At 44.9% G+C, this 4,929-nt stretch overlaps 1 protein-coding gene across 5 annotated transcripts in view; it reads right to left on the bottom strand.

Annotated features, from left to right (window-relative positions):
* The window catches only part of PUM1 (pumilio RNA binding family member 1), a 116,959-nt gene that overhangs the window by 109,185 nt on the left and 2,845 nt on the right, over positions 1-4,929 (bottom strand). The window lies entirely within an intron of this gene.

Raw genomic sequence — 4,929 nt, 5'->3', positions numbered from 1 at the left:
CCGGGGGGGGGGGGGGAATCCTCCCACACAGGGGGCCGCAGCCTATGGCCCTCAAGACAAACCTGGCTCAGTATCAAACCAAATACAGCTCTTTGAAAAGGATAATGAAATCTTTAAGGTCTCCTGGAGCGGTAGGTAGAATGCTAGAGTAACTGGTATACAAAGAGAATGGCAAGCAAAGATTTTTATGGGACTAAAGGGCTATTTAGAGATCCATCACAAAAAAGTGTAATGATAGAGGTGAACAGTTGACTTAATCCAAGTGAAAATAGCACACAGATTTATGCCATTGCGCTAGAACAATCGCACAGAGTGCTCCCTTGCGTACTTATTCCTCACTGCAAGACCTCATGCGCAATGCTTCCTAAGAAAGGACTTGCAACAGCCAATGTCTGGGCTGTGCAAACTTGAATGGATTATTAATCTACAATGTCGGTTTTCAGAAACATTTTAAGCTACTTGGTTTCAGTTATGCAAATAGGCTTTCTTATACTGACTCTTTGTTGATCACTTGCCCTGAATGTTGACGTCCTTCGGTTCTTTAATTGTAAAAGGTTGCAGGGCCCCCTGCTCTAATGCCTCAAAATCCTTCTCAATAATGTGACTGCTTAAGTCAGGTGGGCCCCACTCACACACTCACACACACAACCTTCTAAAATCAGTAGCTGTCGCCTGTGTGTGACACATTCATCTCCCTGTTCCTCCCCTACCAAAGGTCTCTAGTTTGTTCCAGTTATTTTTGAGCTTGGCTTCTTTTCAGTGAAACGTTCGCAAGTCCTCACCACTACCGGCCTACACTTTCACACAAGACATCAACTGCAACACTGAAGGACGCCACAGCCTTAGAACTGGAGCCCCTGAAGAAAGCCCACTCGACACCTCTTCTCGGATTGATGTCGCTCTACCAATTGGCGCATCAGGTGTGCTTTTGCAGCCAATTGTGTGTCTGGCACCAGCGTGGATCTTTCCACTGCTTATGCCTCAAGTCTCCTCAGAAGGACACGATGGTACTCAAATCAGTTCATCTCAAGAAGCCTTTCCCCCTTTATTATGCATCCCAACCACATCTTCCAAGCCAAGACACAAGCAAAAGGCTCTTTAAGCCCCTTCCCCTTCATGCTAATAGAGGCTTTGGACAGAGACCTTTAGCTAGTTTGGTGTAGTAATAGAGGCTTTGGACAGAGCCCTTTTGGGGTAGTGGTTAAGAGCACAGACTATAATCTGGGAGAACCGAGTTTGATTTCTCATTCCTCCACATGCAGCTGCTGGAGTGACCTTGAGTCAGTCACAAGTTCTCTCGGAACTGTTCTCTCAAGAGCAGAGTCCTTGAAAGATCTCTCTCAGCCCCACCTACTTCACAGGGTGTATGCAGTGGGGAGGGGAAGGGAAAGGAGATTGAGTAGTGAAGGGCGGGGTATAAATCCAATCTCTTCTTCTAGCTCACGAGGGCCAAATGGCAAGGTAAATGGTAGTGAGAAGGTAAAGGGAAGGCTGACCATACTGGGGAGGAGGTTACAGAGGCCTATGATTCTGCTTGCATGGAACAAATCAAAGGGCACATCCAACACTGTTAGCCCTTTGGTCCTCACATAGTTGAGAACACAGGCTTTACCAATAGTTGCCAACAGCATCCCCTCTACGGATGTCTTCCATCGACTAAACCAGTTACTGCAAAACTGCAAAATATCTCTGCCATCCTTTTCCCAGAGCTCAGGAACCATGTCAATAGTCACTGGCCTATCAGATGCAGTAAGAGTTATCCTCAGGTGAGCAGTTAGCGAACAGATGAGAACCCCCACCCCTTAAGGCATAAAGGACTTGTATGGGCTATGCGGAGGCCACCAAAATTGTTATGGGTGCATATGCAAGGCCCATTTTTAAACGTTTCAAGTTTGCCAGATTTTGCAGAGGTTGATTTCTAATGTTACAAACATATTCCCAGCTCAATGGACTGAGAGGTAGCACCCAGTAAATGCAACAACCGAATGCATAGGCATAGTATCAGACTAGGACCAGAGACCCAGGTTCAAATCCCCACTTGTTGTGAACCCTATTGGGCGATCTTGAGCCAGTCACACTCACTCAGCCTCACAGGGCTGCTGAGAGGATAAAAGGGGGTCCATTATGTGTGCAGGGTGAGAAAGCATAATAATCCATCAACTACTGCCCACGTGCAGTCTCTGTCGCGGACCCCCACCTTGTGGAACTGCCTGACTGAGGAGGGCAGGAAGGCGCCCACTCTCCTGGCTTTTCACAAACTATGCAAAACTACAGGGCTTTTTTACGCAGGCAATAGAGTTGCACTGTGCTTAAACAACTCACAAAGTTACTTGGGAAATTTAATAGAGACTCTGATCTATACTACTGTGTATAGTTTTGTTGAAATTAGGCTCTTCATATGGAATTTTGGATCACGTAATGTGTCATGTTAACACGTATGCTTTTTCAGTTCTGCTTTTAGATTTCAGATTTTAACCTTATTGTACTGTTACTGAAATGACTGTATGACTCACTCTGCGTAATCCGCCTTGAGTCCAAGTGAGAAAAGGCAGACTATAAATAATGTAAATAAATTAAAATAAAGGGCTCAGCCACTTGTAACCAAGTGAAGGCAATACACACCAATCCCACAGGGCTGCTTAAATACTTAAGGGTTTCCAATTATATGGAATGAAGACAGCATACCTGATTCATCAGCCAGCAACTGACTGGCACAAGTTGACAGAAGAAACTTCCCAGTCACTCTCTACAGTCGCTCATTAAAATAGAAAATTATAGCAGGGAAAAATGAATGGAGTGACGCCGGAAAATTCCAAGCCGCCTCATCGTGCACCTCCCAAAAAGTGTGAGGTGTACTTTAGCAATACTGCTTAAAACACAGCATGTAACATGTTGTGTCCAGATCAGAGACTGGAAAAGGATCTGTACATGCCCCAGCAGCTCCCTCATTTACTCACTCTGAAGCAGACGTTTACAGCACCAGTTCTGTTGACGTATGGACAAGGCCTTCAAGAGTAGATTTTCACAGAGGCTCCACCAACTATCGCTTCTAAAGCAGGTAATCATCAGCTATACTTATTCTGCTCCCTTGGGGTAGCAGCCACTTCCTCTTCAGAATACCAGAAAGGGTACAGTAATTTCACACGGCCACCTTTCCGGAAACGGTACAAATTAAGCCATCTGAGCCATCTGTAAACTACGGCCTAGCACACGGGTGATTTAATCCCAATAATCTTGAAGGTAGAAGAGGGATCAACCACTATGGGAAGCTTAAAACTCAAGTACTTTTACAACCCCCTTCTCTGTCAGGGATTCCTAAGCAATATTTTTAATACCAGATTCCTCTTGAGTACATCTGAAGGAAGAAACTGAAACAGTTGGGCCTGCTCCTTTCCAACACTACCATAGTGTCCTGAGTACTTTGTCATAACTGAAGCCTGGCTAACAGAGACCAAGCAGTGCCATGGAAAATCATCTGGAACAACCTTACTACACTCCTGGTGTTAAAACTATATTCACACATATGCACACAGTGCCCCATGGGATTATATTATGATGCCCAAAGAGTGGAAGACAGTAGAAAACAAGGTGCTACTGAAGCTAGAGGTCCATCTATAGAGCACCTCTTGGACAACCATGAGTGACAGAGAATCTTTGCATGTCTGGGTCATGACCACTGCTCGATTTCCCTACCATGGGCCTGCTAAGCCACCAGTACTTTAATTCTCCTAGGCAAGTTACAAAAACAACCCGCCTCCCACTGGTCATTGTGAAAGAACTCATAAACAAACTTACATCCACTTTAGGAATAAAAAAGAGGGAGAGATAAGCACCTTAGATTGGTGTTATTGTTGCTACTGATTTGTAAAAGTCAGTCCTGCATACATGATGCGTAACTTTCTTTGTTTATATACATCGAGAAACAGCTTTCCACTGGCTTAGATCAATTTAACAACCTGCATACAATGCAAAGTAAGAAAACTGTTTTCACAAGGCTCAAACATGAGGAAACAATTTCATATTTTACTATTATGGAGGAAATAGACACCCCCTTCCCCCATATTAATTTTTTAAGCACCAGAAAAGGCCTTTCCCATTGTTTGCCAAGCCTGTGGCCTACAAACACTAAGGCCACAATCTAAAACAGAATCGAGGAAGCTGAAGTTTGCTGGCCTTAAGGCACACAGAACTGGCTTGGATTGTGCCCTGGGACCTCCTTGAACACTCAGAGAAGCCCCACTGTAAACAAGGAGAGAAGCTTAAGTCGTACATTCATATTTTTACTTTAAGACATCACCTGCCATGGGCAGAAAAAGAGTTGTTATGAAACTTTCCCAAAATGTGTATTTCAAAGAGTTCACACAACAACAAAAGGACTACCAACCTTCCTTTCGGGACCAATTCATCCCCTCTCAAGACCTTAAACTCAGAAACCAGAATGGCAGAGGAGGCCCTGCAAAGACAACATCTCTCTCTTCCTGATCAAAACATAGATTTTCACATATGTAATGTGCGAAACCGAGGAAGGCCAACACTCCAACTCCCCTTCGTCTTAAAACCCCCCCACCTCCATTCCCTTTGAAAAAACAATGGGGCTCCAAAAAATTAAGAGGGTGGAGAAAAACACTCATCAAAACAAAAACTCAACTACACTACAAAGGGGGGGGGGATTAACTCGTTGCCAAACAGACAAGAGAATCCAACACACAACACATCCCAGTGACCTGCATTTACACCCCTACGTCCACCACCTCCTTGCAAAGTTTAAGGCACATACACGATTCCCTATAGGGTCTCTCCCCCCCCCCAACCTGCCCCCCATCCCCGTTTCCATGACTTTCTTCCCATACTCCCACCCACCCCCATTTCCCCAAATCCATTCAGGCTGCTCAAGTTCAATTCGGCACCATGAATTCAGTCCCATCGACC

The sequence above is a fragment of the Gekko japonicus genome, unplaced genomic scaffold (assembly GCF_001447785.1).
Source record: "Gekko japonicus isolate JY-2015 unplaced genomic scaffold, Gekko_japonicus_V1.1 scaffold1743, whole genome shotgun sequence".
NCBI lineage: Eukaryota > Metazoa > Chordata > Lepidosauria > Squamata > Gekkonidae > Gekko > Gekko japonicus.
The sequence above is the reverse complement of the archived record's forward strand: the minus strand, read 5'-3'. Positions and strand labels throughout refer to the sequence as shown.